The following is a 24044-nucleotide window of genomic DNA, read 5'->3' on the forward strand; positions in this document are numbered from 1 at the left end:
AATCAAATTCCCTTTCTTTTGTCTGGGTCTGCCTTCCTCAATCCATCACCATTATTTGGTGATGATTGGATTTCCCTTACTTTCCTTTCCCCTCAAGTAACAAGTTTTGTTACTATTTCACCCCTCCATTTGATTCCATTCCCCTTTCATTCAATGACTTGAACTCTTTATTTTTTTGCTATTCTCCTACTTTAGCTTCGTCATTTACTTTCTAATTGGAATTGCTGTCAGGGACTATTGCTTTCCCCACCAAAAATTTATTGGTCAGATGTAATATAATGCTTTATTTGGTTTCTTCAACTTGTGGGCAGGTTGTCTCAAGAAGAACTCATGGCAGAGTTGCCCTCTTTCTTACCAGCTCTTTTTGATGCATTTGGAAATCAAAGTGCTGATGTCCGCAAGGTAAAAAAGTCTCAGGATCTTCTTTTTTTCAAAATTTTTGGGTGGGGGCGGATTTCCCTTTACCAAAAGTCTCAGGGTTTAGGGTTTAGGGTTTTCGAAACCTACATCTTCGGATCCTTCCCCCTCAGATGAGTTGAAGATGTTATTTTCTGATGTCTCACCTTTAAATAATTCTCTTACAGACAGTTGTATTCTGTCTGGTGGACATCTATATCATGCTCGGGAAAGCATTCCTGCCATATCTAGAGGGACTTAATAGTACCCAATTGCACTTGGTAATAATTTATGCTAACCGCATCTCACAAGCTAGAACGGGAGCCCCTATAGATGCTAGCCAATGATGTCTTCAATATGGAGTTTTGATAGTGTTCCAAATTCATTGTTGTGTATTTTGTGTATGGTGTGAAAATGCAATTCGTTTGTGTGGGTGTATCCATTTGTGGCATTATGGTTTAGAAATATAGTTTTTGGTGTCCACCCTCTTGTTTGACGCTGGTGGGAGGTGGTTATGTGGTGGTGAGTGGAAAGAAATTGTATGAATTGTTTTTCTTGTCAATATTAAATTATTCTTTCGAATCATAGTCTGCTTTGAAGTTTGAGGTTCTTCGGAATGTATATACCTGTTCGTTAGTTGTTCATTCATTTACAAGTGCCTTTGGCTTGTGTTATTATCTCATTTGATCGACGTAGATTTGTTATTACTTGTTTGATCGATGTAGATGTTTGTCATAGTATTGAGGTAACTCATGGCATATTAGTATTGAGGTAACTCGTGGCATATTAGGGTTATATTGAAAGGTACTATTGTGGATGCAATCTAAAGTTTTTACGTTGAATTAATGAGGCAGGTTGGCCTTCGACTCGCCCAACCATAGTAACTCATGACACTTCGTACTATTTCGCTTGGTTTAACTAATTTTGTACTAGCTTTGTTTCTTTTTAAATTTGCAATAATATGACTTATGCTTGGTACTCACAATTTTGACTAGAAATATTTTTAATTATATAAAAGCAACAATTTGGTATTTCCTACATAGATGGCGAGATGAATCTGATAAGATTCTATGTCATCATATTTTTTCTTATGTATAAATCGCAAATGATGATTAAAGTGAAATATTTCCTTCTTTTCCTAGTTCTTCCATTTTGTTTGTTAACGCACAATTGTGAACAATTACATCTTTTTGTTAGGTGTAAGAAAAATTGTAAGATAGTTGATATTATAAAAATGTATATAGGGATATAAAGAGGTCAAAGTAGAATTTGTGAATATTGTCAAAGTCAAATTGGTAGAACTAATAAAATGGAGAAAGTACGTAAATTACGTCAGAGTATAAAATGTATATATTAAAAAGAAACAGAGTGAGTAATGTGTGGAATTTGAACTGACTATTATCGTCCATTGTGACAATTGAATTAGAATAAATCATGAAATCGATGTATTTTATTTTCAAATAATATTGGTAATAAAATCAGAAAAACACAGCAATCGCATAAACAAATTGCAGAAATTTTCAAAAAGAAAAATAGAAGACGAACCGATTTGCTCCAAAGTCGTGAAATTTGGTTAAAATGGGCACCTAATCGCATTGCACGAAGCCAAGAACACAATCACTCATGAAAATCTCAGCCTTGGTTTCATCGAATGAAAATGTATGGAGAAAGATTGAGAGAAAGGAGAATTATGGAGAGATGGAGAGAGAATTATGAAAAATCTATGGTAATCGCCCCAATTTGTTCAAACTATGGAAATCTAAAGAGGACGAAGAGGTTAAAATCTATGAAAATCTAAAGAGGACGAAGAGGTTAAAATCTATGGAAATCTGAAGAGGACGAAGAGGGAAGATAGAGAGAGAGAGGAGTGGAGAGAGTAGTTAGAGAGAGAAATGGGTTTTGAGGCAAAGGGTATTTTAGATATTTTGTAGGGTTGTTTTAGTAAAGTGAGGATGTATTTAGCAACGACCAAGATTAAATAAAAGTTGTCTATTAATCCTAATTATATTGTATCGTAAACGAATGTGGTATAATCTCAAAACACCCAATTTTATAAAAATCTTAATAATAATTGCATTAATAAAGTAATCATAAAGTAATGATAAACCCTTTTCATATCAAGTCTTTCTTTTAATCAAGCCACATAATATGATAATCATTAGTCTACTACTAATTACAAAATTAAATGAATAAGTGATATGTTTATACTAATATATTAAAAGATTTTCTAAAGAAAGTTTGTGTGCCACGTGGCATTCTCCTATAAGGCTCTAATGCAGATATTTTATTTCAAGTCAAACCCTTAATTAAAAAAAAAATTAATGTTGTGTAGTATTACAAGTGTCGAGCACGTGATCTTTGAAACGAAAGGTGAAAGTTTAACCATTAATCCTACACAATACCATTGTTTGGTATTTCAAAATAAAATATCATAAGGTCTTATAATTATATCTCATTAAAAGATTTGAACAAGTGATAAGATACCTAACGCTTTTTATGATAATAACAAGACTATTATAAACCTAAACTCTTACTCCAATTCCTTATAGAAAGTTAAGTTTGCTTTCATCCCAAACTTTAAGAATTCATTTTTCAAAAATTATGAAATTACATATAATGTCATTACGTCAATTTTTAATCACTTGACAAAAAGTTACAAAATGTAACAAACCGGGATATCCTCCATGACATCCACGCGACACTCACTAGTTTATAAGTATATTATAAGTAGACCTCATTGTGAAGTATTTGCATGCTAGTGCACGCCAAAGGGGAACAAAATTTAATTATCTCTATTATATAAGCCAAAGGGTGAGCTACTGTGTCTTCTTATAAGATCACTTTTTTACCCTTCACTTATCAAAAATATTCAATTCCTTCTTAATCTATATTTTTGTGTGATAAGTAATAAGAAAACTTAACATTACCTAGCTTATAATAAAATGTAATGTACACATAATATATTTTTAAAAAAAATATGCTTAAAAGAGATATTTTTGATTGAAAATTAATCTAATCTAACTAAAACAATTTTCAACAATTAAAAGTAAGAACTTACAAAGTTTTTTCTAACTAAACTTCCAATTGCAATCACAATTTCAAAGAACATACATTAACATAAACATACCAAACTTCCTTTTATAATTTATTTGTGCCGATTAGGATAAATTTATCATTTTATTTATTAAAGGCTCATAGTGGTTGTTTGTGTTAGTTGGGATAATCCATCTCATCATTATTTAAAAATATATTCGTAATTCAAATATATCAAAGAAATAGGCTTATACCATTCAATTTCTCAATATAATGTTACGCAATGAATTACACATATATTAAAGATATTAGCATATATCATCCAATAATATCAATTTATAGTACATTCTGGTACAAGTTCATTTATCACATTGAAAAAAATATATTGTGAATGATCAAATTAAACTACAATAAAATAGTATAAGTACATTTAGTGCTTTCAATGTCAATATTAATGTTAATATGTTTTCGCACGCATCGCGTGCATATGAGACTATTAATAGAATAAACCAAAGTTATCAGCAAGATTTCTAAGATAATGAAGTATGTACTCAAGTGAAGATCAAACTCAATGTCCGACAGTGCATCCAAAGAAATAATAAAATATGACATATGAAAAAAACTAATGTAAAATTCACGTACATAGTAATTATTGGATGAAAAATATTATCTTTATAAAAAAATCCTACTTAAATTTCTTGTATAACTAATATAATAACCAGATATCTAACTAACACAATTGATTTTCTAAACTAGTAGATATCTCATACATAATAATCATCTCCAAGATATGACTAATATCTCATAACATGTACTATTTCCTATCCAACAGAAAGACATATACTTAATTAATGTATCTTTGATATATCTACTAATATAAGCATGTCTTAAAGAACCAAAGTTCAACTCGAGACATCAGAACCAAGTGGATGGGATACGAGTTAGAAGATCATCATAGAGCGAGGCAAACTCTCCAAAACCTTTTTTAACCACTCACTGCGATCATCACTATCATCATCAAGAATAGGAACATCAGGTGATCTTGGTACAATCTTCTTGAACATATGATTGGGTAGATGATCAACATAAGAAACAGTAGAGACATCAACCATAGCAACCATAGTATACCCTGATAAGCTATAATCAGCATTAAAATTGACATGGTCTAGTATAAGTGACAACAGAGTGTGCTTGATACTAGTCCAAACTCCCGGAGTCACGTAACCAGGCAAATCTTGTATACTCGTAGCTGTTAAAACGTTAAATTGAAGTGTCTCGTATTTAAGTGGAATAACTATGTTAGTCCGAACAACATCAGAGTCGATATCGTACGTCTTTCCTAGGGTAATACATTTACCTCGACAAGCACAAGGACACTCAGTTTTGTTTTCGCAACAATGGTGTAACACATCCCAGTTTGTAAAATAGAGCGTAACGACTATGTTTGAAGGATAACGGTTTGTAGGTGAAATCTTTTGCATGGTTAAGGTGCAGGTTGCAGAAGGATGATCGCATTTTACGCCCATGGTTTTAAAAACTAAGTGTCTTTCAAATAAAAGTGAGTGGGAGGATGTATTATGATGGTGTTGCAGAGTACAACATTACTCGTGATATATATAGCCTATAGGTAGAAAGAGACTTTATCTAAGATTTTGCTTAAACCCTCCCAATTCTAATTGTATATGGAAACGTTATTTTGATAAAATTATCCAAAAAGCAGTTGTGAATTTCTAATTTATTATGTTTAACATAAATGAAAAGACATAATGTACGTAATTAACTGAAATGTCTTCACTATAGAGGTTATAGTTTATAATCCTAACTAGGATATATTCCCGTTTAGGAAACAAGATGCATTCCGATTCCTAATACAAATAGGAATAATTATCTTTACTCAACTACCTCCGTTCAAAATTACTACGAATTCATTAGTCATACACGATGTCGTGACATTTGGCGTATTTATTAGACGCCATTTGTCATTTTTATTAAGTACATGCCATTTAAAAATAAATTGAATTAGAAGTTAACAAAAATGCATATATAGTGTTTAAAACAAGAAAAAATAGAGTTTAGTTTACAATGAAAAACTTTAGTATAATAAATCGATCATAACTTTTATTATATATTTCGAAACCAAGACCGTTTTGAAGATTTGGGGCCCCTGTTCTAGCATGAAAATTAGGCTTTCGAATTTATAAAAAAAAAGATATAATATTGCGGCATTAAAGATGGGAAATTGAAAATTTAAAGAATAATCATTGACAAACTTATTAAGGATGGAAAACATGGGTGATTTCCTCAAATATTACTTAATTTTTATTTAAATAATATTTTAGATCCCCTATAATTTTGGGGCCCTGTGTTGTTAGATACCTTGCACACCCTCATCTACCCTTCTATTCGAAACATTTATAATTTGTATTATTTAAAAAAATCTTTAAACAAGTTCCATTTATAATATGTTTTCAACTCTACATTAAAATAAAGTATAAAAATAAATATTTACAATAGTAACATATTAAAGTGACTTACTGCAATTAGAATTAGAGATGTGTTTTTAACTCTAACTTTTCTACAAATCTTATTCATGTTAGAGAATATCTTTAAGAAGTGTTGGTTAAAAAAAAGTTGTATACAAAGAAATATTCAATATAGCCACCTATTAGAAGAAACCACTGCCTTGAGAAGTTTTCGTAAATGTTCTTTATTTATTTTTATTGTCTTAAATTACTATTATGAGTCTAATTTGATTCATATAATAATATGTTAAAGTATGTGCATTAAATCTAGGGTGGAAACAAATCTACTAAAGCCGAGATGATACACGTTTCCTTATTCTACAAGGACAAAGTAAATAAGGAAGTTTCCTTATTTTCTTCTTCTTGTGGAAGGCTGGTATAATCGCCTCACGAACAATTATATAAACTCAAAGGTTCCTCATTATGCATCATACTTTCTTTCATTTATCAAACCATTCTTAGAGTAACCAATCTTATAAGATCTAAAAGTTCTCTGAATTCCCAAACTCACCAAGAAGCTAAGACAATTATGAATAACACCATATTCTGCTCTGTAACCCTGAACCCGATTAAACAAGTAGCTTCGTCGAAAAGCAAATGCCATGAGATCAAAGTCTCTCTACTCTTTCGTCGTTGGCATGAGATCCACCAGCATTGCAACAACCCAAAATCTTCTTACCAAGAAGACCATAATATCTTTTGCAAGATACCTCAAAACAATGTTTTTTGGGTTACTCTTACTATTACACCAGAGTATCCCGAGATGCTTGAGGGTTACATTACAGGTGCTCTAACAACTTGCAAGAATGATTTTCCTTCTTATGTGACTTGTGGAGTTTTGAGTTACGCCAAGGTTACGCAATACCTTCGAGAAAATATCGATTTTGATGAGGATCTTCAAGGGCTCAGATTCGAGATGGAGGCCGTGGTTGATGTCTCCACTGTTGATGATGGTCACGAATGTTGAACAGTAGTATGAAGATCAAGTTACGGCAAACAAGTACAACAATGGAAGTTAGGAAAACAAAGTAATTATTAAAGCGTTTTATAAATCTTTGTTAAGTCTTTGATTTTCTTGTAAATCGATATCATATAATCATATATAACTATTATATAAAGTTCAGGTCTTTCTTGGATGCAATTTGTCGCGTTCATGAAGTGTCATATAATATTTCTTTCATGAAGTGTCATATAATATTTACTATATAAGTAGTTCGTAAAATTATAGCTTTGTACTCCCTCCGTTTCTTAAAGATCTTCCCTCTTTCCGTTTAAGTGTGTTTCCAAAAGATATTCCCTCTTTTACTTTATTCCTTATTTGGAAAGTTTTTTATCCCTTTTTACCCTCTCATGTCCCTATCATATGGTCCACCATTACATTATTAATTCAATTTTACTTCCTTTCTCTCTCTTATTTTAACCCCTTTATATTTGTTTATTTATTTTAACCCCTTTCTCTCTCCTACTTTACCCACCCCACACCCCACACAAATGGATTCTCCTTGGTATCTGTAAGAACGGTAACAAGGAAGATCTTTAGGAAACGGGGGGAGTACAATTGGAAAGTGTTTAAATTGTATTTTAAAATAAAATCCATTTATACTATATTTAAAATTTTATATTAAAAGAAAATATTGACTATATTAACGTATTAAAGTAACTACCTACTGTAATTAAAATTATCGATTCAATTAGAATTAGGGATAAAATATTAAAGTAACCTACTGCAATTGAAATTATGGTTGTTCTAAAAAATCTATTCATGTTAGAATTATAATATTTAAAGTCATATATACTAGATTGTCAGCGATCAACTTTACACATTGAGTTTTCTTCCCTATATTTTATTTCCACTTAAGTTAATTATAATATAGTGAGTTTTTTTTTATGAAATTTAAATTAGAAACCAACGTCAAAGATAATGAAAAAATCATATTATAACTTTTACCTGTTCTATGTCAAACAAAAATAATGGCCAGAAAAAGAGGTGCAAATATTTAAAAACTCTACTTCTTCTTCATGAGCTCGCCGCGACATTTGGCATTCTTATTAAACGCTATTTGCCGTGCTTATCAAGTGCGATATCATTATCTTTAAAAATAAATAGTGCTTTAAATTAATAAAAATACATGTATATGGTTTAGGATAAGAATAAAAATAGAGTTTGGTTCACAATGAAAACTTAAGTATAGTAGTTATCGATTATAACTTTTAATATATAATTCAAAAAATTCTAATTTTGGTAACATTAGAAATTATTTAAAAAGTACTTTTCAAAAAAGATCCACTTATAATGTTTTTCAAGTCTAATATATAAAGTAGAGTACACACAACATATCATGAGGTCGAGACACTTGGTATTCTTATTGGACGCCATTTGTCACGCTTATCAAGTGTCATATAATTGTCTCTAAAAATAAAGTGTGTTTCAAATAATAAAAATACATGTATAGGGTTTAAGATAAGAATAAAAATAGAATTTGGTTCACAATGAAAACTTAAGTATAGTAAATTAATTATAACTTTTAATATATATTTTAAAAAATTATAATTTTGGTACCATTGAAAAGTATTTAAAAATGGACTTTAAAACGAGATCCACTTATAATATTTTTCAACTCTGTATTAAAGTAACGTATGAGAAGCAATATTGATTATAGTATCATACTCCCTCTGTTTTCTAAAGATCTTCCCACTTACTGTTCCTACAGATACCAAGGAAAATCAGTTGTGTGGGGCATGGTGTATGTAAAGTAAGAGAGAGAAAGGGGTTAAGATAAATAAACAAATAAAAAGGGGTTAAAGTAGGAGAGAGAAAGGGATTAAAATTGAATTAATAATGTAATGGTGGACCATATGATAGTGACATGAGAGGGTAAATAGGGAAATTTGTTTTGCCAAATAAGGAATAAAGCAAAATAGGGAAGATCTTTTGGAAACACCCTTAAACGGAAAAAGGGAAGATCTTTAGGAAACGGAGGGAGTATTAAAGTAACATATTGCAATTAGAATTAAAGATGTGTTTTCAACTCCTCCTTTTCTACAAATCCTATTCATGGTAGAATTAGAATATATATATACGAAGTTTTCCTAATAATAAAAAAAATATTTTCTTATGTATAAACCGCACATGATTATTAAAGTGAAATACTTCCTTCTTTTTTCTAGTTCTACCATTTTGTTTGCGAACGCACAATTTTGAACAATTACATCTTTTTTTATGAGGTATAAGTAAAAATTGTAAGATAGTTGAAATATATATATATATATATATATATATATATATATATATATATAGAGATTAAAGTAACATAATTTGACATGACTGTTTTCCCTTATGCATAGGAGATATGAGATGGTTAAAGTAGAATTTGTGAATAGAGTTAAAAGTCAAAATAGTAGAACTAATAAAATGGAGAAAGTATGTAAATTACATCAGAGTATAAAATGTATATATTAAAAAGAAACGGAGCGAGTAATGCTGAAATTTGAACTAACTATTATAATAGTTTGAGTTCTAAATAACATTGGGTAATCGTAGAGGGAATAGAACAGGCAAGAACTAAAAAAAATACAATAAATTAAACTTTAAGAAAGAGAACTTGAGCAGTGCAAGATAGGTAGCCAAATCTTGAGTTCTAAATGAGAGGATCTCAATAACAAGTGATTTCAGCTTGTGGTTTTCTCGACTTGAAAGATTCTACATGATTATATTTGTGGTTTGTGAGTCCAACCATAAATCCATATATTGTTTTTTATTTGATGGTGCAAGTTGGCTTAAAATACAATTCAAACCTAACCTAAATTGCTAACCAACCTTATACACAATTATTTTCATTCAAACACGATAAAGTTTCTGTAAAACCCAGCTTGACCTAACTAGTTTAATGTTAGTTCAAAATGACCTTGAGTTGACTAAAAATTTAAGTTAAATAGAGTTGAGCCATGCTAGATAAGTTCTGACTTATTACCTAGTGGCTACCACTAGTGGAAAAATAAAGAAGGGCTGCACTAAAAAAGGCCCTTAGGGCTGCGCTTTTTGACAGCAACCCTTTCAATAGCAGCCCTTCACTTTAAGTAGGGCTGCGCTTTTCAAGAGTAGCCCTTCACAACGAAGGGCTGCACTTTTATCTAAAAAGCGCAGCCCTTCAAGCTTAGAAAGGCTGCGCTTTTTAACTGAAAACGCAGCCCTTTGACCCAAAAAAAATTTTAAATTTTTTTTTTTTTGCATTTTTTTACTCCTAAATATATCTACTCATGTTGATATTGTTTAAACAACACAAATTGTTTTATATTAAATGGTAGTTCAATCTATGTCATATAAGCAAATACTGGTTTGCATAATCCAAAAAAAAAAAACATCGAAATGGTAGCAAGCATAGACACAACAAGAATCCGCCTTTTTAGCGTCTGAATTTAGCGTCTGACGATACAAGCAGACGATAAATTTAAAATTAACGTCCGATTTCAGACAGATGCAAATTAGCGTCCGCTTTCTGAGATTCAGAGTCCGTTCTGTGAAACTGACACTAATTAGCGTCCGTGTAGTTCAAATACCGTCCGTCTAACGGACGCTAAATAACAGGTATAAATAGAAAAAAAAAACCTCCAGTCGACCAAACTATCAACCCAACCCACGCCTCTCTCTTCCTCACTCTCATCTCACGTTTCTCTCTCTTCCTCACTCTCATCTCACATTTTGGTGCTCTCTCTTTCTTATAGATCTCACGAAATCAGGTATTTCTACTCAGATTTAACTAATAAATTTGTTTTTTTAGTTTTGATTGTTGATTATGTAGTTTATTTTCTCGATTTTCTTTTTCTTTTAATTTCGTTTTGCGTTTTCTTGTTCTTGGTTTTTTCGGTTTTTCCTAGATCTGAATTTCCTAAGATTTTTTTATTTTTGTTGTTTTTCGATTTATCTTTATTTTTTTGAGTTTTCTGTTTTATAAGATTTGGATTTTGTGTGTTTATATTTTTGATTTGGTTATTCAATTTTTCAATTTCGCGATTTTGGGTTTTCGGTTTTCATCTTTTGATTTTTCTGAGATTTTGAGTTGTTTCTTGTTTCATGAATGTTGTTTCCAGATCTGGTTTTTGGGCATGATTTTTCGTTTTTTCTTTGGGGATTATGTATTACATTATTTCATTGCATAAGAAATTGTGATGAATGAATTCACTACAACTTTTTCTTTGGGGATTTTTTAGTTTATAAGTTAGCTATAAGCTGGGGCCGAGGCAGGAGGCTATGAATTATGGTGCGCCTGATGCCCTTAACCCTACTGATCAAGTCCTCTTCTCTAAGCACCTTCTTGAAGCTTCTCTTATGGGTATTCCTCTAATTTCTCTATTTTGTCCTTAATTTAACTGGGCTGGTTTTAATTTTGTTGTTTATCTTTGGAATATGATGGATTTTTCAATGTAGGATTTGTTTGTTGTGGTTTAATTTTGGATTATTTCTGGATGAATGCTTATAAATCTGAGAGTTGGGTTGGTTTGTTTAGCATTTTAGTGATTTTTTTTTGCATTGTTGAAAACTTGAAAATGTGGAAATGTGCGCCTTTTTAAAGCTTTTTTAGCGGGTGTTGATCAATTCTTATCTATATGACTATCTATTCAATCTTTATCTGGGTTGGTTTAGATTTTCTGTCATTTTGTGGAAATTAAAGTTTGGATGTTGATGTGATCAATTGTGAATTCGTCTTCTTATAAGCTGTAGGTATGAGAAATTGGGGCTAATTTGCTATGTTTGGTTTGATTAATGCTACTAGCTAGAAGCAATGTTTGATTACTCTTCAATGGCTGAAAATTGGATTTTTTTTTTAAATATTGGTGTCATCTATCTTTTAGTGCGCAGGATTGCCAATGCTAATCAGTATTATATGTTTAATGGTTTTGTTTTATTTGATCCAATGAATCTGAAAATTGGGCTCATTTGTTCTGTGTTGTGTTGTTTGAGGAAGGTAATAAGTAATAACTAGGTGAAAATGATGTATCTATGTGCAATTGGGTATTTCTGGAGCATGAAGGTTGGAGGTAGGGAAGGAAATGAAATTCACGACACTTATTATGAGGTGAAGTTTGCTTCAGAGTACGTTATCTCATCTCATCATGATGTGGGATGTAATTTGGCTTTTGTTTGGCAGTGAATTCTGTATATACATGCTTTTTTCATGCCCTTATATCCATGTTGCACATGAGGGTTTAATTTATATGCTTCTCTAGTAATTCCTCAATGGATTTGTATAGATTATATAGTAATGAAAGATCTGATTAATTATTGAACTTGGGTATTGGAAACTAATGAAAATGGGATTATGAAGGTTTAACTAGGAACTTAGATGTATAGATTATACAGTAATGAAAGATCTGATTAAAATACGTTGTGAACTAGGAATATTACTTGAACATTAATTAATGTTGAAAGATCTGATTAAAGTACCTTAATTTCTATTTTTTTTTTCTATAAGCACATGATTTTGTTTGTAATACCTGCCTAATGAGTAATGACAGTAGCTTTTACATTAAATATGATTTACTCTCACAAGGAGTGTTTCTCGTGGGAGCTATTAATACAATTATACTTTGGTTGCAATTTTGAGTTTTATATTCTTACATTAATCATACACTTGAAACAAACGACTACCTTGTGAAGGAACCAATGTAGACTTTAAAGATAGCACTGTGCTTTTGGCTTTGTCTAATCATCTTAGCCAGAGTCCAATGCAGTTTGTTGAAGAGATTCCGCTGAGTTATGGAACTAGACCTTTTGACTTAAAGGAAGATTATTGTGATGCAACCAGTGACCTCTTTACTGCAGCAAAGATAGGGAAAAGGTGCACCATTTCCCTTATGTTTACAGTAGTCATATAATACAGCTATTTTCCCCTTCTCCCTGTGTGTAGTCCATGCTACGACTGTTGTGATTTCCTTTGATAGAATCATTCTTTCGGTGTTGTAGTTATGAGCATGTTTGTCATAGTACTTGGATATATTCAGCCGAGACAACATTATATTTGTTATATGTCAGATTACCAAAATAGAACACCTCAATTACTGTTAGGGGTCTTCTGATGTTAGCTTGAAAGTCTTTTTGCTTTCCATCTAAATATCTTAATCTAGAAAGGCTGATATTTGTCCTTAAATTGTGGTGATCTATCATTTACAGGCTTCCTGGACAACGCTCAAGAGCTCGCAAGCTTCAGCACATTGCTAAACTAGAAAAATCTGTAAATGCTTTCCAGGTATATTTGTCGTCACATTTATCTAGTGTTTTTTGTTCAATACACGATTTTCCTGAATGTGCTTGTTATCTCCCTCTCGAAGTAAATGTGCTTGTTATCTGTAAATGTGCTTGTTACCTTCAGGAAATTGAATCTAGATTTGCATAATCCAAAAAAAAACATCAGAATTATAAACATCGAAATAAAACAGAAAAATACAACAAAGAAATGAATACAAACCAAAAAACAGAAATTAATATAAAAAAAAACTACATTTGAATTACAAAAAAAATACATCAGAATTACATCAGAAAAATACAAACTTGCGACGGTGGTTGAAGGAGATGAACGACAGTGGTTGAACGACCGACGGTGGTTGAACGAATTTGCACAGATGGAGAAGGTGTTTTGAATGCATCAGAATTACATCAGAAAAATACAAACCAACGAACGACGAACGACGAACTCGCGATGGTGGTTGAGGGAGACGAACGACGGTGGTTGAACGAGCGACGGTGGTTGAACAAATTTGCACAGATGGAGAAGGTGTATATCGACGAACGAATGAGAGAGTTCGAAGGCTTTCTCGAAAAAAAGAGAGGAGAGAAAGAAGAGAATGAGAGAGAGGGAGAGGGAGAGGGAGAGGGAGAGGGAGAGGGAGAGGGAGAATGAGGACGGCTGAGGGAGAGGGAGAGGGAGAATGAGGACGGCTGAGGGAGAGGGAGGAGAGAGAACTTAGGGTTTTGAATAATTAGAGAAGGAAGAGAATGGGTTTGGGAGGAGAAATTTAGCGCGCGAATTAAATGAGTGGAAGTTTCTTTTTAATATACAAAAGTCCATAAAGGGCTGCGCTGTTTTTTACTAGCGCAGCCCTACTAGTGAAGGGCTGCGCTTTTTTTTACAAGCGCAACCCTTCACTTAGTAGGGCTGCGCTTGTAGAAAAAGCACAACCCTTCTGAATGTAAGAAGGGCTGCGCTTTTTTTACTAGCGCAACCCTACTAAGTGAAGGGTTGCACTTTTTTTCAAAAACGCAGCCCTTCACTAGTAGGGCTGCGCTTTTAGGAAAAGCGCAACCCTTCCTTTTTTTTCCCCTAGTGTACCCTTAAGTTTGTTCGAGTACAACGAAAATTATTAGTTTTTATAATACTCAACTTTACTTATGGTAGTGATGAAATTAAATGTATATCGAATAATTTTAAGTCGCAGTGGTTGTTATAATTAGGTCGCTTATCGGCGGAGTCGATCCCGAACTGTGATATGCTCGGCTTGCATTCGTTTAAGTTTACACAACCCAAGTCCGAGTCAAACCACCACGAACCGAGCTTTGACCGAACCGATCCTGAACTGTTTGCGAACAGGGCAGACTAACACCCCTATATATAATAAGGTAAAGGTATTATTGGTGAAATGCGCACTCGATAGAATATACAAGTCAAATAAAATAAAAACGTGCTTTAAAATTGTTAATATGCACAAATTAATATAAATAAAATAAAAGTTGTATATTAATCCTAGTTAAATTGTCGTAAAGGAATATGGAATCATCTCAAAATGCCCTAATTTTATAAAAAAACTTAATAATAATTGATTTCATTAAGTAATAATAAACAATTTTTCATATCAAACTCTCTCTTTTAATCAAACCACATAATATGATAATCATTAGTCTATTACTAATACAAAATTAAATGAATAAGTGATATATTTATACTAATTTATTAAAAGTTCTTCTAAGAAAGTTTGTATGCCACGTGACACTCTACTTTAAGGCTCTAATGCAAATTCTTTACTTTTAAGTCATACCCTTAATTATTGAAAAAATAATGTTGTGTAGTTAGTTAAAAAAATTTGATTCTAGAGAGAGAAACTCTCTCCTTTATCTAGCCTTCCAATGAAACAATAATTTATTTGAGTGTATTCTGCCATTTTTTAAGCTTTTTTGTTCCTCGACACTACTGGGGCCATGACAAAGGGTCACAAAAGGGGAAAGGTGTAATGCTCAATGTTTGAAGAATCAGGCTGAGAATGTGTTATTGGTGTGTAAACCGAATTTAGGTGATGCGAAGAAGATGAAGAATGTGAATGAAATTCAGGGAGTTCTTGCTCTCAGCTGGACTTCTGATGAGGAAGATGATGAATCAATTTCTTCTATTATTGATCGAAGCTTTTCACAATGTGATAAAAAAAATTTCAAAGCTGTAAGGAGTAATTTGGCTCCGTGGATTGAATCTGTGAAAACTCCTACAAGAACCAGTACTATACCGGTGAATCCATCACCTTATCCTATGCAACAGTTGGTAAGTTATCCAGGTACTAATGTGTCAAATAATTGGCGTCATTCATTATCTGAAAACATTATAGATGAAGGTCTAGATCTGTCTAAAACTAATGCAAATGTTTCCAATGCTGAAAATCATGCGAATGCTGAAATTCCTGAGAATATGGTTATAATTACTCTAGATAATGTGAAACCTGAAATAGATTATTGGGAATTTGTTGTGGTTTGTTACATTCTTGGGGTGAAACCTCCATTTCGTATCATTCAGGGGTTTATTAGGAGGATTTCGGGTAAATTTGGAGTTAGTAAAGTGGAAATGATGAAGAATGGGGTTTTTATGGTGAGATTTAAATCTGTTGATGATAGGAGGATGGCTCTTGCTGATGGACCTATCCTATATGATAGGGAACCAGTGATAGTTAAATGCTAGACTGCTCATTTGGATATTATGGCGGAAGATGTTAAGATAGTCCTAACTTGGGTGAAATTTCATGGGCTGCATCTAAAATACCGGGGGCAGTCTTTTCTTCATAAAATTGCTAGTCTGGTTGGCAAACCAATCAGATCAGACAGAGCTACAACACAGAAGGAAATTATAGAATATGCTCGGGTGTTGGTTGAGGTGTCACTGGAGCAAGAATTTCCTAATGTGGTACATCTATATAATTAAAAGGGTGATTTAATGCAACAAAAAGTTGAATATGAATGTAAACCCGTTCAATGCACTGATTGTAAAGGAATAGGGCATAATATGATTGAGTGTAGACCGAAAAAATATGAGGTTGCTCACAGGAAGATTCAGCCAAAAAAGAAATGGGTTCCTAAATAGCATCAAAACGTTTAGGTTTTGAATTAGCCAGCCACTCTCATTAATAGGGTGGCATAATGGATCCTATAGTGGAGAATGTGCAGGAAGATGAAGCAGAAGATAAACATGTTGAGGGTATAAAATAACTTGTTACACAGGCAACAAGTGTTAAGGAGCCTTTTGTAGGGATGAATGAAGAGGTATTACAGGGTGAAGCAACAAGTGGACAGGACATGGTTCAGAAGGAGGTAGGTAATGTGCTGCCTTAGGGGGGGAGTTGGTTTAACTCCACCAAATGGATAAATTAGGATACTGGAATATCAGGGGTCTAAACAACCCTGGGAAGCACAAGGACATTAAATGGTTCTTGAGCACTCAATACATTGGGTTGTTTGGACTCCTAGAAACAAGGGTGAAGGCTTTTAACTTTGCAAAAGTCTTCTCTCAAATTTTTCTGACTAGAGTATTGATGTAAATTACTCTTCTCACCCTGGGGGGAGAATTTGGCTGATTTGGTTACCTGCTAGTATATTTATTCTAAATATTATTAAGAGTGAGTTTCAATACATACATAGTGAAATCACTCATCGTGCTACTGGGAGGAAGTTTTGTCTCACTATGATTTATGGCTCAAATGACAGTAATGATAGAGATGGTTGTGGAGGGCTCTTACTAATATTGCTCATGATACTCTTGAGGCTTGGATCATTAGAGGTGATTTCAATATTGTGTCAAATCTTATTGATAGATTGGGGTCTGCTGTAACTTTGGAGGAAGTTACTGGGATTAGACAATGTATCAGGGATTGTGGTTTTCATGAAACAAGTACCACAAGACCCTTCTTTACTTGTTCAAACAAGAAAGAGGGTAATGATAAGGTGTTCTCAAAAATTGACAGAGTGTTTGTTAATGACAAATGGGATGATGTTTTTATGAATGCAATTCTGAACTTTTTTCCAGAGGAAATTTCAGATCATTGTGCTTGTGTGATCAAGATGGATGTTGATGTTGTTACTAAATCTAAAACTTTTAGGCTTTTTAACATGTGGATTTTAGCAGATAGCTTCATGAGAATTATGCAGAGTACTTGGAGTGTGGGAGTGTAGGGTACCGCTATGTATAAAGTAGTAAAAAGATTGAAAGCTTTGAAGCATCCACTTAAAGCTCTATATAAAGAGAAATTCTCTAATATAGAGCAAGAGGCTGATACTGCTTACAAAAGACTAATTGATGTGCAGGAAAAAATTCATTCTCACCCTCTGAATAGTGAATTACATGTCTAGGAACATGAAGCCAGGGTGAAGTATGATGATCTAAACAAGGCTAGGATGAGTTTTTTGAAGCCGAAAGTGAAACAAGAGTGACTTAAAGGAGGGGATGCTAACACAACTTACTTTCATGCTTGCTTGAAAAAAAGAAGAATCCAGAATCACATCTACAGACTACAGGATATGAATGGGAATTGCATGGAAGATCAGCAAGGTATTGAAGATGCCTTCCTGTAATTTTATGAAAAGTTACTTGGCCTTTCTCAGAGCTCTCAAGCTTATGTGAGTCAGACAATCATAAATGAATGTGATAAGGTAACTCCAATGCAACAAGTACAACTTTATGAGCCATTCAATGGTGAAGATGTCAAAAGAGCATTATTTGACATAGATGATGATAAGGCACCTAGGCCAGATGGCTTCACCAGCTATTTTTTCAAGAAATCATGGCAGTTGATAGGCAATGATATTGTGGAAGTTATGCTGGATTTTTTTCCAAACAGGTAATTCACTCAAACAAATTATTTCCACCATATTATGTTTAATTTGAAAATGTGATCAATCCATGAGTGTTACTCAATTTAGACCTATAGCATGCTATAATGTTTTGTCCAAAATCATCTCTAAGATGCTATGTAATAGGCTAAGTGTTATACTTCCTAATTTGATAGATCAAGGGCAAAGTGCTTTTGCTTCAAACAGAGTAATATTGCACAACATCTTTAAATGTCAAGATATATGGAAGCAATATAGAAGGAAAAACCAACCTTCTAGATGCACCATGAAGGTTGACTTGAAAAAAGCATATGATTCCCTGAGTTGGGAATTTCAGGAGGAATTATTAGATGGTTTGGGCTTTCCAAGGAATTTTGTGGATTGTATCATGTGTTTTGTTACTTCTCCTACTTTTTCTTGCTTTGAGCATAAATGGTGGGATTTGTGGTTTCTTTAAAGGGAAGAAAAGGCTTAGGCAAGGGGATCCAATTTCTCCCTTGCTTTTTGTTATAGCCATGGAGTATTTTTCAAGGATTATGAAGAAAATGAGTAGCAGAAAGGAATTTAAATTTCATTATAGATGCTCTTCTCTGAAGCTTACACATCTGATATTTTCTCATGATCTCATGCTGTTTAGTAAAGGGGACCTTCAGTCTGTAGTACTCCTGAAGAGAGCTCTAAAAGCTTTTGTTGAGCTGTTAGGGTTGGAAGCAAGTCTTGAAAAGACTGCAGTATATTTTGGTTGTGTTCCTGAAGAGATTCAACAATGTTTATTGAGGTTCACTGGGTTTCAGAAGGGTACATTCCCTTTTAGATATCTAGGAATTCCTATCACATCCAAAAGAATTTCCAAAATTGGTTGTGATGTTCTTGTGGATAGGATATTGAAAAGGATTGTTTGTTGGAGTTCTAGGCACTTGTCATATGCAGCTAGGGTGGTACTAATCAACTCCGTATTGCTAAGTCTACATGTGTACTGGGCTTAGATATTCCTGCTTCCCAAGGGTGTATACAGAAAATTTTGCAGATCTACAGGGCTTGTCTATGGGAAGGTAAGATTCATCTACACAAACCTCCTCCTATTGCTTGTAATTGGATCTGTAAACCTAAGCAACATGGAGGCTTGGGTGTTAGAGACTGCTTGACTTAGAACACAATAGTAATTGGGAAATATGTGTGGAAAGTTGCCAAAAACGAGGATACCTTGTGGATAAAATGGGTGCAGCAAGTTTATATCAAGGAGAAGAATTGGTGGGAGTACACTGCTCCTCCCTCTACCAATTGGGCTTGAAAGAATATTTTCAAGGTGAAAGATGTGTTCAGGGATGCTTATAATCAATAGAATAATAATTGGAGGGGATCAGACAAGAAATATACAGCTAGTGATGGTTGTAAATGGTTAACTGGTTAGCAGTATATAGTATCTAGGCTGGTATCATTGGGTGTGGAATACTTATAATGTTCCTAAACACTCTTTTATAGCCTGGATGGAAGCTCTGGGTAAACTTAGGACAAAAGAAAGGTTGTTTAGGGTTGGTATTTGTCAAGACATGGAGTGTATCCTATGCAGTCAGGGAGAAGATGCATGCAATCATCTATTTTTCAGATGTTTATACAGCAGGAAGATATTTATTTGTATCTTACTATGGTTGAGGATTGGATTCAAAGCTGAAGAATGTCTTTATGAATCATGAAGGAAATGGGGGAGGAAATACAGGAGTAAATGCCAGCAAAAAGTTTGTTATGCAGCCTTAGCTGCCACTGTCTATTATACTTGGCAGGCTAGGGACAAAGCTTATTAGGATAGTGTTGTTCCTAGATATGAAAATGTTATGAAGTTGATTAAGGAGGAAGTTTATAGTCCAGCTAGATATAAATATGATAGCTGATGGTCCACAGTAGAGAAACAATGGTTAGATGATCTAGTTGTGAATTGTAATTAGTTTTTTGTGGTTGTTGTAGATATGGTGTTCTGTTGTACCTTTTCTCAAAGTCTTAATTAGGTTGTAAGGGTCTTTTCATACTATTTGGTAATATATTTTCCTACATTTTACAAAAAAAAAATGTTGTGTAGTTACTAGGTGTCGAACACGTGATCTTTGAAACGAAGAGTAAAAGTTTAACCATTAATCCAACATAACAACATTATTTATTATTTCAAAATAAAATATCGTAAGTTCTTATAATTATATCTCATTAAAACATTTGCACAAATAGTTAGATACCTAACTTTTTTATGATAATATCAAGACTATTATAGACATAAACTCTTACTCTAATTCCTTATGGAAAGTTAAGCTGTTGCTTTTATCCACAAATTTAAGGGTTTATTTTTCAAAAATTATGTAATTACTTATCATGTCATTACGTCAATTGTTTTATCACTTGACATAAAGTTACAAAAAGTAACAAACCGGGGCATACCCTAGGATACTCACTAGTTTATACTTCCTCTGTTTCGAAATAGTTGCATCGTTTCATGTTTTTACGCTTGCCGATGCATGGTTTCAAACGTTAATATCTTCAATTATCAATGAGTAAAAATTATAAAAAGTTATATTAAAAAAATATACATTGAGACGAATCTAACAAGATCCCATACGACTATGTTTTTCCTAATTTATAAATCACCAAAGATAATCAAAGTGTAAGATGTGAATAGTAAATACTATACAAATGGTGCAACTATTTCTAAACGGAGCAAGTATATTATAAGTAGACTTCATTTTAAAGTATTTGCATACTAGTGCACGTAAAAGGGGAACAAAATTTAATTGCACAAAGTCTTATAAAAGACGGTATGTTAACACTAACGTTAGATCGCTCTTAACTGGCCCAAAGCAGTAAGAAAAGATAAAATGCTTGAAGAAAGACGGAGCCCAAAGCAGTAATAGGCCCAAGAAACTCAAGCGGTAATTTTCAACCCACATTTCTTCTTCATTTTCTACTTTCTTCTTCATTCCTCCTCACGCTCTAGAAACTCACATTTCTCTCTCTAACTGTCTAATACTTCCACCATTTTCGTCCATTTTCAACTCACATTTTTTTCCATTTTCTTCTTTTGCTTCTACTTTACTTTGTTCTTCTTCCATTTCCTTCTATTTTTTGCTTTGTTTTTTCTTCTTTTATTTTCGTTTCATTTTTAGGGTTTGAGAGCGCTTACTTTTTCTGATTTTTTGTTTCGAAATGTGCCGAAAAAGAGGGTTTATTATAAGAAAGCAATGTATGATGGGGTGAATTTGCAGTGGAGGATGATGTTTATGTGAAGAGAAGAGATAATGCGAGCTCAGATGAGGATGATCCTGAGGTGGAGGAATGTAAAGTATGTTTTCGAGTGGAAGGGTGGTGATGATCGAGTGCGACGAATGCCTTGGTGGGTTTCATTTGAAGTGTTTAAAGCCTCCGGTGAAGGAGGGTCCTAAACCTGATTGGATTTATGGGTTTTGTATGGCTAATAAATTAGGGAGGGAGGTTGAACTTCCAAAGCCATCAAACGGGAAGAAGAGGTCGGGTTAGGACTTTGAAGGAGAAGCTGCTTTTGAGCGATTTATGGGTTGTTAGGATGGACAAGTATAGTGTCTTTTGAAATTCTTAATAGTCTTGTTCAAATGATTTTTGTTTGTTGAATTAGATTAAGAATTAGATATAGGGAATGTTGAGTTTGCGGGGAAAAGCTAGAATTTTTATAATTAGTTACATATTTTTGGCTCTTAGTTATGGTTTTCTGATTCATAGTTAACTTTTGCTTAATAGTTATGAAATTCGGATATATAATTATGATTTTTAGGTTATTAGTTATTAGTTGTGGTTAATAATTATGCTTTTATATGGTTGATAGTTATGATTCTGGCTATTAGTTATTGTTTTTTGATAAATACTTATGATATTTGGGTATTTAGTGTTATTGTTTTTTACATAAGTTATGACTTTTTGTTTTTTAGTTCCGGTTTTATGGCTAATAGTTTTAGTCTCGAAAATAACTGAAATATTATAATTATATCATATATATGAATAATTATTTACTAATTGCATGAGTAACAATGAAGCATGGTTTTATGTTTATAGTTTTGATATTTGGTTAACAAATATACTTTGAGGGTTGATAGTATGGACGGTCAATAGTTATGATTTTAAGGTTATTAGTTTTATTTATTGTATGAATTAGTAAACATTGTTTTTGTATTGGTTATTTGAGGTTGGCATAACTAATGCAAAATTGAGATAGTTATTCAAGAAAGAGAATTAGCAATTAGTACGTTAGTTATTTAAGAAAGAGAGAATTTGTTATGTGTGATACTGAAATTATAGCCAATAAAATGCATTATATGATTTTTATGATATAACTAATATATTTCAGCGTTTAGCTAATATACTTCAGCGCTTAACAGAATCACCCAGAAGAAATTTAAGGCTAGCATAACTAATACGTGCAAGCGCTTAACTAATTCTACTGCTGGTTTGATGCACGCGGGTGATGTCAGCATGACATCAACAGTCTCACGTTAACACTAACGTGAGGCCATCTCTACAAAAATAGACTCATTCAATTATTAATATAATAAAAGCAAACTTATCAGCAAGATTTATAAGATAATGAAGTATCTACTTAAGTGAAGATCGAACTCAATGTCCAACAATGCATCCAAAAAAATAATATAATATTACATATAAAAAAAATAATGTAAAATTCACGTACATTAATAGAGTGATTATTGGATGAAAATATTATCATATAAATAACCCTATTTATAGGGCGCAATATCCTGGAAGACAATCAGACTTGTGTGGACCTGGTTGACATTCAAAATAGTGTGCATGAGGCTCATGCACGTGACCCGCTACAAACTACTCACTCTCACTTTCCAAAACCCGCGATTTTCTCTCTCTTCAATAATCCAAAAACAATTGCTCAGAACAAACATACACTATATCATGTCCATATACACTATATCATGCAGCACTATCATGCCAAAAAAACAGCAGAACACTATATCATTTCAAAATACAGTACATCATGTCAAAACACACTATATCATATCCATATACACTATATCATGCAATACTATCATGTAAAAAAAAAACAGCAAAATAATTAATATCATGTCAAAACACACAATATCATTTTAAATATACTATATCATGTCAATATACACTATATCATGCAAAACACACACCAAAAGACTCATGAAAACACTATCATGTCAAAAGACACTATATCATTTCAAAATACACTATATTATTTCAAAATTAAACAAAAAGGGACGAAAAAATTGAAAGACATAGTACAAACTTGAATAGAGAGAAAATGAAGAAGTTATGACAGAGAAAATGAAGAACTTATGAGATAGAAAATGAAGAGGTTAATTTATGAGAGATAAAATACATAAGTTAGAAGAGAACGAAGTTAGAAGAAGTTATCAGAGGAGAGAGAAGTTACTAGAGGATAGAGAAGAAAGAATGGAAGACTGAACGCGGCAAAAGCTGAGAGTTGTAAGTATTACAACTCACGTGAGATGGATCGGGTGTACACTAAGTTAGTATGCACCAAGTTTATATTACTTTTTTTACTTGTAAAATCTACTTAAATTTATTGTGTTACTAATATACTAGCCTGATATCTAACACACACAATTTATTTCCTAAACATAGTAGATATCTCATACATGATAATTATCTCCAAGATATGACTAATATCTCATAACATGTACTATTTCCTATCGAACAAAAAACATATATATACTTAGCTTGTACTACTTCTTAATGTATCTTTCATATTTGATATATCTACTAATATATGTCTTAAAGAACCAAAGTTCAACCCGAGACATCAGATTCAAGTGGATGGGATACGAGCGAATGACTTAGAAGATCATCATATAGGTAATCTTTTGAAAACCTTTATTAACCACTCACTACGATCACTGTCATCATCAAGAATAGGAACATGTGATCTTGGTACAATCTTCTTGAATAGGTGATTGGGAAGATGATCAACATAAGAAATAGTAGAGACATCAACA

The 24044-nt window shown here is 32.8% G+C and overlaps 1 long non-coding RNA gene across 1 annotated transcript; it reads left to right on the plus strand.

The window, feature by feature from the left end:
- Nucleotides 1-300: 300 nt before the first annotated feature.
- Nucleotides 301-981, plus strand: LOC125499644 (uncharacterized). Its single transcript, XR_007276626.1, has 2 exons — nucleotides 301-402; nucleotides 585-981. It is a non-coding gene; the product is annotated as an uncharacterized LOC125499644 (long non-coding RNA).
- The last annotated feature ends 23063 nt before the right edge of the window (nucleotides 982-24044 follow it).

The sequence above is a fragment of the Beta vulgaris genome, chromosome 7, assembly GCF_026745355.1.
Source record: "Beta vulgaris subsp. vulgaris cultivar EL10 chromosome 7, EL10.2, whole genome shotgun sequence".
Lineage (NCBI taxonomy): Eukaryota > Viridiplantae > Streptophyta > Magnoliopsida > Caryophyllales > Amaranthaceae > Beta > Beta vulgaris.